At 46.1% G+C, this 12,910-nt stretch overlaps 1 protein-coding gene across 2 annotated transcripts in view; it reads right to left on the minus strand.

Annotated features, from left to right (window-relative positions):
- LOC125940167 (uncharacterized) overlaps window positions 1–8,476 on the minus strand; it is a 69,869-nt gene extending 61,393 nt beyond the window's left edge. Inside the window, exon 1 of one of the 2 annotated variants that reach the window (XM_049655935.1) lies at window positions 8,091–8,476. The gene's annotated coding sequence lies outside the window, so the exon portion shown is untranslated. Of the gene's footprint in view, window positions 1–4,175; window positions 4,364–8,090 lie in introns of those variants that run through there. The other variant, XM_049655936.1, reaches the window with a different exon arrangement.
- Window positions 8,477–12,910: the final 4,434 nt, after the last annotated feature.

Below are 12,910 nucleotides of genomic sequence, written 5' to 3' on the forward strand. Positions count from 1 at the left end.
TCATGGAGAGCGCTTATTATCCGTCAATGCTAATACATTGGCGTTAAAATTGCCTCAAATGTCACATCTGAAATGGTTAGAGACACTCGTCGATGGATACCTGGTGTGTGCGACAAGTCAAGCAACCCGTAAATTTCTTGCGAAAACTTCGAAGGGTACTCTGAAAGTGCAAACGTTCAGTCACTATGGAAGCGATGGTTAGTACACATGTATTTGTGTGATGTTCATGCTTGCGGCTTTCTTTACTACACTTTGGCTGCCTTGATTGACCTAAATTCTGAAAAAATATTATTTTATATTGCATTTTCTAAACGCATATATCAAGACTCTGCACTCATGCATACTTATTCTGAATTCGTGTATTTATAACGAAATGTCTTGTTGAAAATCATCAGCTTGCAAAGTCGCCAGGCCCTATGAAGCCAGAAACTCTAAGGTAAGGCAAATCCGCTTACCAACAATCATTGTCAATGCTGGCCTTACCGCCATGCTTGTAGCTACCATAGAGACAAGGGCCAAAGTGCTGTCTATCAATTTCTGGGGGAAATTCGACGCCTTAAACACGCCAATAAAAATCGATTGCTCGTCCGGCACAAGCTGTGCAACTTATTCGTCATGTGTCATCGTCCTTAGCGCACCCAGCATCGAGTGAAGCAAATAGGCCTGCACGCGTACGCGTCTGCTTAATTATCTTGCTCAGTTTCGCGCAAGAAGCACAACCTGAACGATTACAAAAAAATTACTCCATCTCCTGCTAAAGGGAACCATGTGTGGATGCGAAACAGCGGGGAGATGGTTAGCTTGAGCGGGAGATGGTTGCGCGGCAGCGGCCCGAGCGCTCATCGCGGCGCTGCACAGGAGAGATAATGAGGCGCGCGCGCTCCGTCATATTCATACCGCGGAACTACCGTGGCGCCCCCAGCGGAGTATGCAGCTGTCGCACCACCTGTCGCGCGCGCCGCTCCGGATTCCTAGAGGAGAGAAAGGGGGAGCGTAGGAGAGGAGCGAGAGGGGGAGGGGACGCGCATGCGCTGTGGGACGCCGAGGAAGCGACGGACAGAGCTCCCGGCATAAGCTGCTTCGCATCTAAAAAACGCAACGAACGCCGCTCAGCGCTCCATTGGCAACAACACAACGCAGCCACGTGTCTCACCCGACACCGCCATCTTTTTTCCCCGGTACCAGGACTTGTTCTACAAGTATTATCTTATAACTCACCAGGCACTCTCTTTGATAACCAGTGGTGCTGGCATTCTCTATTTTATTTGTTTCTTTTCTTTGCCCCGGGGGTCTTAGACGTTGAGCTGGCAATGTTGGAAACACAAAGTGGTATATATGGCTAGTTTGCGAAGGAAATGAACCGCCCCCCCCCCCCCCAGAAAAAAAAAAGAACATTCAACAAAGCTGTGACTAAGAGACCACGTATAAGTCGAAGCCAACACGGTTTCGAAACCGAGTTCCTCACGAAGGGCTTAACTTTACCTCCCATACCGTATACAGAGTGCGCTGTGAAGTTACGCTCGAGCACGAAACTCCCTAATTGGATCCGCCGCAGCGGGAAAAAAATAAAGATAAACAACACAGAAGGAGCGATAATTGAGCGCAATCTCAGGGCGAGCCCTATAAGAACGCGAGACGTGCGTCTCGCCCGGCCGTTTTGGCCAAACGAAGGCTGACTCCCGCGCACTCTAGCGGCAGGAAGCGTTAAACCGCGTGCACGTCTCGACGCGCGAAGCTGCCGCCGAAAATGGGCCCCCCGGTATAAAAAGCGGCGTCGCGAGCGTCGTATGCTGACGACTGCGTAATAAATAAACGAAGGCGGTCGTTCCTCTAGGGAACGGAACGTGCTTGCGAAACGCGCCTGCTTTGAGCGTCGCTAAAAGCTGCGCGCAGACTGCGTACGGCGGCGGCGCCCGTGTTAGTACCCAGTACCCGCGCCGCTCCTACTGACTAGATTGGATTGGATCGGCTTCGTGCGCCGCTCCGAGACTTTTTAACTAGACCAAGACGGGCGCTGCGCTTAGTGCACCGAGGGAGCGCTCACGCTCACAACGCGGAACGGCTAAATGTTGGTGTACTTTAAGCCGTAGTTATTTCCAGTGTTTTTCTCTTTGTTCTCTTTTTTTTTTTCGTTGCCTTTTCGTTCCGTGTATAAGGCGAACACGCTCCGTGTACGGTTCGTTTAACGTGCTGAGAAAACGGGAGCTTTGTCGGGGGACCGTGGAAACAAATTTGCTTCAGGGGCTCTTCTCTTGGGATTTGTGCGTTCTTTCTTTCCTTTCAACTTCTGAATGTAGTTGAAAAAGGAAAATGTGGCGAGACATTCTAACAAGGCGGAACGGAGCAAAGGTTGTTGTGCGCGTGCCGTTGAGGTACCTGGGAGCTGGGAACGGTGAAGATGTTGGGGAGTGATGGAAAAAGAAGCCAAGACTTTTCCCCGAAAATTGAACACCTGCTACTAGGTGCTGCTACAACATTGATTTCAGCTCTATCTGCCTGTCATTCTTTTCTTTTCTCTTTCTCATTCTTTTATTTTTCTCTTTTTCAGTGAGAACCCCAATTGGGTGTTTGTGTCTAAGCAAAACTTCAAGGAAGCTTCAGACAGCTAGGTTATGTGCAGGTTTTTTTTTTACTTACTCTGCTTTGCTACCTGTGCATCCTTCCTTCTTATTGTCATTGTCTATAGGGTTACATGAATTACATCACAAATTTTCATATGAAACGCAGTGCTGTGTGATAGAAATTTGTGAAAAATACCAGCCGCATATTCAAGCTGATGAATATATATATAAGCGACAAACAGATATTAAATGAATGCCTCGGCTGTGGCTGTAAGAAATGCATCGCAGGGATCAAAGTGGAATAAATCTCGCATCCAAAGCACCAAAACACTCCCAAGTACTAAGCTGTTTGATTTGTCGCAGAATGATTTCTACTTAAACATAACTTTTATTTGTCTTCCCCAAAAGGTAGACAAGAACAAAGCACCGTATGACAAATTGAACGTTCGTCCGAGGAGTAAGAAAATTAATTAATTTTGGAGCAGCAATGGATGAGCAGTCAACTACACTTGCCTGAGTTGTCGCGTGTAACTAACCATGGTTAAATGTTTTTTTTTTCCTTCCAACGCATGAATAAACATACCTAGGCGGTTTGCGTATGTGAGCGTGAACATTAAGTTAAGCCTCGCGGCGAAATAAAAGGCAAGAACATTCTCAAACAAAATGCGACTGTTAGAACAACGCGTGAAGGAAAATTATAAACAAGCGCCCCGCCAATACAACTTCAACCATCTTCGGAGGAAATCTGGAAATGTGACTAAGCAAATAGCAGAGAAAGCCGCCACAGCTTCAAGATATTTTTGCGTGTAAAGTGAGCAGAAGAAAAAAAAGAAGAAAAAGTTGTGAAGATGCTTACAATTCATGGAGTGGACAGAACTTATTTGTAAATATCTATAGGCAAAACGCAATACTCATTGCTTGGAAGGCAGCCGTTACAAACAAAGGCGGGCACCCGCCCTGTCCTAGAGCGGTTGATAGAATATTTACAAAATTTTGTGCTTGCAAAAGCGCTTTTATACACACAGAGCATCGTAATAGCCACGTTCATGGCAGGTTTACCGGCATTCAATAATAAAAGCGAGGGTGCACAAATAAGCAGGTTTCTTTTTTTACGCCAGATACCTATGCTTTGAGCCTTGGAAAGAAACAAATCCAAAGAAAGACAAGACACTCGACAAACCTATACCTTCTCAACGACAACGCGGCGGAGATAAACACAGGGAGAATAAACTGCGCAGCAGACCTCGTTCGCCCGTGTCTTGGCAGACACAAAACTTGGCATCGTGAGACTTGGAACGACGAAATAGAGAAAACTTTTTTAAGTTACCGAGGGCCTTCCAACCTGGTTGGTCAGGGTTCGTTAAGCAGTTCACGCTAAAAGTACCCGTTAGGAAGTTTAAAGCGGAGCACATAGAAGCACTAAAACAAAACAAGAAAACGAGCACAACAGCGCAAAAAATATAAAAAACGAAAAATGAGACGTGTTTCGAAAGAGGGTGGCAAAACAGCCTGGCTATGTTATGGCCATTATGATTAAAAATAAAAGAAAACGTAATCTTGAACTTAAACTGCAAAATACACAAAACGTGTAGACGCAGAGTGCAAAATACACACACGTATAGACGCAGAAGCTGAAATTCTTTGGAACAGACGACGTACAGCAGCCGCAGCAGCAGCAGCAGGGGCGAATGCCGGAGGCCTCCGATGGGGGGCTTGCGCGTGATAATACGGCGAGCCGAGCGGACGTGACGCGAAATTCAATAATGCCGCCAGCCAGCAGAGATCGTGCTAAAGAAAAAAAAACAAGACATAAGTCAACCGCAGCCTTCTAACGCAACGCCCACGCTTACAGAACGGAACTATATGGAGCACACGCCGCCTCGGTGGCATCGGACCCTGCGGCGTAGCAGACGACAGGGGCAGCACGCGATGCTCGGGAAAGTATACAACAAAATGGCTGACCAGCGGGAGGAGTTTGAGGCCTCATGCATCAAGAAAGGCAGCGCGCGCGTCGGGCCGGGAGAGTTCCTCGGCTTCTGGTTGGCCAGAAAGGTGGACGACGAGTTTTGTCTTTTAGCTGCTCTTCCTGCTTTTCCAGCGTTGACGTTAAAATCAAAATTTATGGAGATCATTATGCGATGGTATGTAAGGGATGAGTCGCTGATGCAATCCAAGTTTATCATGCAAATGATTAGGATGCGCACCGGTTCATCACGCGTTATTTCTTCATTATGATCACCGGCTATTTTTACGCCCACTGCAGGACGAAGGCCTCTCCCAGCGATCTCCAATTACCCCTGTCTTGAGCTAGCTGATTCCAAATTCCCCCCCTGCAAATTTTCTAATGGGCAATTTCCTAAACTAGCAGTATTTCTTACTGCTAGTTAATTGTTCCTCTAACTCCCTTGCTGAGACGTACAGCCCGGAATAGTGATTCAGTTTGTGTGTTTCAGAATTTAGATCACTCCCCATCTCCGATCGGCTTCAAACTACACACGTTGCTCCGAAAGCAAAAGCAATGTCGCCGGAATACTTGTGTACAACAAATGTAGGAAGTCCTGTGTGTGCTAGCCAGCGACGTTCATGGCTGAGGCACCCGCATGGCTGTGAGCAGCGCTGGTGAACACTTCCAGAGCTAATCATTTACACATACAGAATATATATCCATGAATGTGCAGGGGAGAAGGACCACTGCGGTAGCTTAAATAGCAAATCACCACACGCATATTGGTTCGGCTCCCACTTTCGGCGTTATATGTTCATCCACATTAATTTCTATTCACCTTAACATATTTCTGCATTTCAATTGAACATAACCCACTTCGCCTATGATATTTCTGGTATATTTCTCTGTGTGTTTGATGTTCATAAAAACTCGAGTCCCTAGTAGATCTTTATTCTCCTGTATTTGTGCGCAAAAAGTATTAGCAAAGCGGCGAACAACGATGTCTCTGCAAAGTCGAAGTCGTCTAGTCTATTTACATGTACAATGGCCGTTCGTTTGCAAATATGTAGCTTACCTATACTGTCGTGTAAAGGGTTCAAAGCACACTATGGACGCACCCCTTTAGGTGCAAATACAAGGGAGCCGATAGGTAAGTGTTGCGAGCGCAACAGAGAAAAACAGTATATTTGTCGTACGTCAGGTACCTAAAGCGCTTTTAGGCTATAGGTCGCAAAAAAAAAAAACGCCACGTACGTGAGTTTGTGCAAATGCCTGTCACTCAAACATGATTAACTATGCAAACAAGCAGAAACCACACAAAAGCACGCGGACATGACGAGCACCAACACAAGTCATGTTTTAGGGCTGATTGTGAGAGATGAAACTCAGCACTGGTTCTCCCTCGAATCCTACGCAGAGTTGAGCGCCCTTCAAGATAGTGCTGCTGACCTGTCAGTCAATGATCACCGAAGACATGAAAAAAGTTGTCGCAGTTTCGCCTGAAAGGTGAAGCATCAATTGCGATAGCAAATTTGAAGAGAGCTATACGGAGTAATGATAGCAGCTTTATCAGCTGTATAAACTTGGACATGCAGCAGCACCGGCAACACGCAGAACTGTTGTCGACGCCGTCGGCGTTTTGCCCGCGTTCGCTCAAAATGCGTGCGGCGTTGGTGACTGTTGCCGGAGCCTCTGATATAAATAGGCACTTGGTGCCGCAGCTAAACGTCGCCTCCCTTCCCTCCCCCTCCCGCCCACGGCCTTTCGTGCGTGATAAGTGGTTCTTGAGGGAAAGGGAAAGGTTGGCGCTATCTTCTGCAGCCCTTGAGGGAGCACGGCTCAGCGCCAACGGGGAGGGGTAAGTGGGAGCGAAAGAAGGGATAGAGTGGAGTCGCCATGGCTGGGCGAAGCAAAACCGGCAGGCATAGGCGGCACGTATCAGGCCGAGATGGAAGGCCTTGGTGTGCTGCAGAGTCTGCAGGGGTGTTGTGCCAGGCTGGTCAGGCCCGGGGTGGGGTGGGAGGCCGTGAGGCCTTCCCGCTTGTAGAAATGTCCTAGAGGCGTGCGGAGAGCCCTGACGAGTCAAGGAACTCCACGACGCCTCGAAGTGCAGAAAGGTGGTGTCGGCCGGGGAAGAGGAGATCTTCCTCCTTGCCAGAGGGGAGGCCCAGGCGGCGGAACTCCTGCAGGAGTGGGCCCCGCTGCTGGAGGTACGCCGGGCAGGCCAGCAGGAGATGTTCGATCGTCTCCGGCTCCCCGCAGGAGCTGCAGGCCGGGGACGTCGCTCGTCCCAGTCGGTAGCGTCGGAAGAAGGCACGTTTGCTCTACATATATGGTGATTGTAGAGGAGGAAAGAGACGCCTACTTCTGCAGCCCTTAATAGGGAGCTCAGAGCAGAACGCGCGTTTGTTCTCCGCCGTGCGTTCACTCCCCGTTTAAGCGCGCGTCCCTCGCGCCCTTTCAGTCGCAAATACAGCGTTCGACGCGCGGCGACGATTTCATCTCCATTGACGTCATACTGAACCTCACGGCGACGGCGACGCCGACGGCAGAAATCTGCTTTTGAGTGTCCATATAATTGCTATCGCAATAAAATTGCGAGTATTGCTATGGACATTCTGCAGTAGTTAATCGCAGCAGGGGAGAACATCACGGATGCCAGGGTAGGCCGCATGAAGCCCCTTGTCAGAGCCACTCGTTAGATTGTCGCGTCGCCTTCCACTCGTGAAGGCGATGCAATGCAAAGCAGAACAGCTCGCACAAGGCGACAGTTGAAGGCCATACTTCTGCTTCTTAGCGTGGTTATCACAGTTCCCTAAGCTCTAACCATGCGAAACCACGACGTACGTCGAAAGAAATGTTACCATGTGTATCAGTGTATTATCCTATGCAATTGTTGGTGGCAGGAAAATTTTTCTGGTGAGCATTGCTGTTGAACATAACTTTCTCAAAATCCTCATGGGTAAAAATGTGGCGGACAAATACATTCAGAACTGCCGATTCACAGACTGTTCTGTAAGGAAGCGGTGAAAAAAATCATGGCAAATAATGAACCAATGCCAACGCGCCAAATTTTCCATCCTCTTCTGTTGAAAATATTCTGCTCCAGGCACAATATGGAGTAACTCTAGGTGCGTTTACAGAGCAGAATATTTTTTCACAGAAGAGGATGGAAATCTTGTAGGGGTGGTATTGATTCATTATTTGCCATTCATTTTTTCGCCCCTTCCTTACAGAACCGCCTGTGAATTCGCAGTCCTGACTGTATATATAATAAATCTAGACGCACCTAAACTGATCTGTGGCACTGACAAGCGGAAATATATATTAAGGATAGTCATGAAACATGGCCAAAATTCGGCGTGGTAATGTGGTGTAGCTGGCGGTCGGAGATTATGTCTGCATTATTTTGAAATTTCGCGTTAAGCATGGCACAACTAAAAAACAGTAGTAAATTCGCGCATATATTTGTAAACAAGCCCTTAATAACTGGCATTTTTATTATATAATGCGAAATGTTGGCAGATGTACTCATCGTTAAATCGACGACTATCACGTGTTCAGCTTCATGGAAATGTACTTACGTGGGCCAAGTACGACGAGTCGGCACGCAGAAAAGCAGGAAACATCAGCGACCCACACACTGATCAATACACAGAAACCTCAAAACGCTATTAGACAAACTTCTAAACTTAACGATTTTAAATGGTAGGACCAGCCGGATATATGCAGCAAAGATCACTTAATACGTTGCTTAGAGTCGAGTTGTAAAAACCCACACAGGTCTCCTGCGTTGCTCCTGCCTTTCCACACTGCAGACGACAAAGGCGGCGATGGGGCGAGCGTTTTCCTTAACGCTCCGCCTACTACTTACGTCACCGTGATGCGCTGTGCTTTTGTTGTTTTTCATTGATAACTTCTGGTTTCCATTGATACTTCTGGGTTGCGCACGCACGATCTAAAAAGAAAAGTGGTGTCCTTGATCCCAAATAACACAGACTACGAAATTTAAAAAGCAACCAAGTCTCCTAACATAAAACAGAATTGAATATTGAGAGACATTAGATGCATTATAAAGTGTTTCTTATCTTTTCCTCCAGTTTCGTTTTCCACTCTCATCCTTATTTTCTACATTTCATTTCAACCGCAGCTAATTACCTCTATGCTTTTTCTGGCTTCATTGCCTGTTGGTTATATGTATACAGGGTGTTCATATTGAAGTTTTACTAAATTTTTAGAAATCGCCTGTGGCAGGTAGCATAATTCCTATTATTGAGCTGGGTTATTCGATGAGGTAGACATTAGTAACACGAGAAGTCGAAATACATATTACACAAACTAACAAAAATGACTAATGAACTTCTTCATTAATTAATTACTTTACGATACATATTGCACTTTGGGATTTGCAGCCGGTGAGATTGTCAGGCGTATCCACTTGGAATGATTTTCCAGAATGATACCAGTTTGGAGATATGCGCCATCAAATTTGCCGAAAAATGTACTGTTGTTCCACTTACTTTTTTACCAAATTGCTGTTTTATACATTGAAGCACAAAAGTAACTGGAACGCCCATGTATTTCGTCCCACACTTTGGGAAATATTATCTTGAAACTGGTGTCATCTGGGAAATTCATTTCAAATGGATGCATCTTCCAAACTCACCGGCTACAATTCGCAAATTGCAATATGTGTCATAATGTAATTAGGAAGTTAATTAGTTAATCAGTTGAATATGTGTTTTGATTTCTCGCGCTACTAATGTCCGCCTCTTCGAGTAATCAAGCTCAACGATAAGAATTATGCTACCTGCCACAGGCAATTTTTTTAAATTCCGTAAGGCATAATTTTGAACACCCGGTATATGGTCGTGTTTACCAAAAATCGAGTCCCTATGGTTCCCTTCCTCTCGTTTATTCTGCGCATTGACCGCTGGACCTTTTTACATAGGTCAAGTTAAACAGCCAACCACAATTAGTCAATCTATATAATTTGCATTAAAACGCTCAGGTGTCAAAAAGAAGATTGCCTATAGTGTTCATGAATAACGCGCATTTAAGCGGAATAGTAAAGTATGCGCCATAGGGTTGGGGACCAATCAAGGACAACGCATTAAGTTAAAAGTAACGCCTGACATCACACCCGGTCCTCTTTAGTGCTCCGGGTGCGAATGTACTGAAGCGCCTTCTGCCTTCGCCTGCTAAAAAGAGGCTCTGTTCTGTCTGCGCTGCCCAGTATAGACTTTCGCGTTGGTCTTGGCTCGGTGACAAGCGGCTACCGCTACAAAGCGATAGTGCGCGTCAAGAACTTCCCTCGCAGTATGCCATGCCCGTAAACCAACCAACAAACATGGCATGAGATCACTCGCTATTCGCTCGAAACGAAAGTGAGAAGAAACGCCGAAAATAACTGAGCAGGCGCACCACATTCCCGCAGATTGGTACAATGCGGTCTCACTTCGCAGTCATCGTACCGCCCAGTTAATTAGGTTGAATTAATAATGAAATTTAATTTATAAGCTTATTTTAATTATTAATTAAATTAAGCTTATAATTGCGGTGTTTGCTTTTATTCCTATCTATGTGCCTTTCAAGAATACAAACCGTTCTCAAGCTGTCACGTACATATCGCCTCCTACAAGAGTCAGGCTATTTGCGGCAGCGTTTAGCCCAATAGGGCCTTTCTAGTGTATACTATAAAAAACAAAGTTGCATTGCTTGGTTCAATGATCCATCATGTGCAATTGGACACGTGTTGTGCTCAGCAGTTCAAACGGGACCATCTGCGCCCATGGCGCCGACGCTTTTTGTCCCACTCGTGAGGGCTCGGGGATCTCTGTTCGGCGAAATTCACTCATAATGCGCAACAAAAGTCCTCACTTTCATCGTGCCCCACAATTCATCAGCTCGACATCCCCTGCGCCCACCAGAGGCACAAGAACCGCCAACCGCCATGGGGCCTGGATTATAGCGTTTCAATTGCTGAACGCTGTACATCGTATTCCAACTGGTAGAGGGCCCACCTGGTCAAACTTCCGCAGCAGCCGGCGAAGACAAGTCGACAGCAGCCGATGTGCACCCTATGTGGAATTCCCGAAGTCGAGCAAGCCATAAATCGTCTACACGACGCTAAATGGAAGCGACTGCTTTATGGAGAAGCCGCGGAAACTATGACCGAGGTGAAAGTGATTAAACCTAGAAGGCTTAGCTTTAGTAGCTGAAAAACCAGATGCCAGCGTTTGTGAAGAAGCTGTCTCCGTGGGACGTCTTCTACAAAAAAGCTGAGTCGTGTCAATTTCACGCGTCTCTTAATCAAAATTTCAGAGCAAGGAACTTGGAAAAGCGCTTTCGCATCGCAAATTGGGTGCTGCTAGATGCCTGTAAGTTTTAGAGCTTGCACCCAATGTGCTAGAAGTAGCGTGTGCAAATTTATCCGGAAATGGTTACTTGATTACTCATAACACTCCTTGTTGCCGCGACGCCAACACGCATTAGAAGCTGCATGCAAAACAGAAATTTCTAATTGTATTGAATGATTTTTGGCGAAAGATTGTCAGGCATTTCTCAGAGAATTCTCTAACAGCAGAGCGCTAGGTGAATAACAAACATTAAGGTCCTGCGGATTACTTCAGGTCTTGAACTTTATGTCCGGTGTTTGCAGATCTCAGTTTCTGCAAGACAGTGCATCGGCTTTCAGCTGCCGCCAATTGCGAACTAGGCTTAACGTCGGACTTCTTTTGGGCTCCTTTTCGTGGGGATATGTAAAGGACAGAAAGTATCTTTGCTAGAGGACCACACCATACAGACGCCTCACTAAAAAAAATTAGGAAAGCCTGTTCGGAAATTCTCGCTAGTGTCATAGGAATACCTGAATAAATTCTGTCGTAAGGTCGCAGTGCTGATCGTCCGAAATTGAGGCCTGTGTAAAGCGCCAGCTGTAGGCGGTGTGATTTTCAGTGAAGAATTGCAAGCTATTACTTGTAACCGTGAGCCTACAACCGCATAAATCTTTGTGTATGGCTTATCGGACATTGCCACAAGGTTTTTATTTATTTATTTTATGTTATTTTTAATGTCGATGAGCCATTATCGAATCGTTTTGGTCCTCAACGACCACCTCAATTCCCGCCTGTTTTCATCTGTGAGTGCTTGGCAATGTGCTATGTTTAATTAAAGGCGTCATCATTTTAGTGCCACATCCTGCCTACTTCATTACACATGGTATCACAATAACACTCGTCACGCTCTCGTTTTCCTCGCCTATGTCCCGGCGTCAGTCACAAGGTTAACCGCTACCCAAAGCTGTGCCGCCATAGGCACCTTAGGCGAAGGCAATATCACTAATGTGGGCACTATAGATGATGAGCGCTCACTGCGTCACGTGGTAGATTTTAAGTTTCACGCATTCCTCTTCAATCACGAATAACGGGCACGTACACAGTACCGAAACACAAACACTCCATTCATAAGTTATTCACTACACCCGATATTTTCCCCGATAGGTGCCAAATCACTTATGGCGGTTTAATAACTCAGCAATTCACGTCGCATAATTATATTTGCACGTCTAATCATAGAAAAAGAACGGGAAATTCCACAACGTCTATGCCCATGTATCTCGTTTCATTTATTAGACAAGCAATCTTGGTCCAAGCAAGCTCCAACACCATGCACATCGTGTAGGTTCCAGCACGCCGGAATAACGGGGTCTGTGTTAATATTTTGCGAACCGAAAGGCGCACCGGAAGACACCGCATATTGGTAGAGAAAATATCCGAAAAGCATGATACGGTTCTGATGAACCGGCGTCTCATCGGCTTGATCATCAGTAGCCGTGTTTTATCAAAGCGTAACTGTCTATGTTCCGCAGTTCAGACCTGCAGGCAGAATGCGAGGTTCTTTGCCTTCTAAGAAGCATTTTACCGAGATAATTCATTTTGTCGCCACTTACTGTTGCCAGACTGTTGTGTGCTAAAACTGAACAAAAATTCCAATACAAATTTTGCACCCCACCGAGTGCGCTCAAACTTCACCACCTTGCTGTTTCACGCGTACAGTTTAACATACAATGCATAATTCAAGCTTGGAAATGTGGTGTCATGGCCCCTTAAGTAATGGTCAACCCATAGTGACAAAATGTAAGAGGCCATCAAAGGCTTGTGCAAGAAGTCTCAATGTGGCGTCATTGCCTATTGTTTTGCAGTTATTCGTGCCACCTCATTCGCCCAGAGTAAAACTTACTAGTGTCCGCTTTGAGAAGAGTCATCCACGGATCTAGCTTAATATAAAAATCAGTGTTCGTTTACCATTTATTTACGCACGCTCCCCGCTTTTTGCTATCACAATGCACTCCCATTAAACATTGCACTGAGCATTTCTTCACAAAGTCGCAACCGGTATTATC

Source organism: Dermacentor silvarum, chromosome 9 (assembly GCF_013339745.2).
Source record: "Dermacentor silvarum isolate Dsil-2018 chromosome 9, BIME_Dsil_1.4, whole genome shotgun sequence".
Lineage (NCBI taxonomy): Eukaryota > Metazoa > Arthropoda > Arachnida > Ixodida > Ixodidae > Dermacentor > Dermacentor silvarum.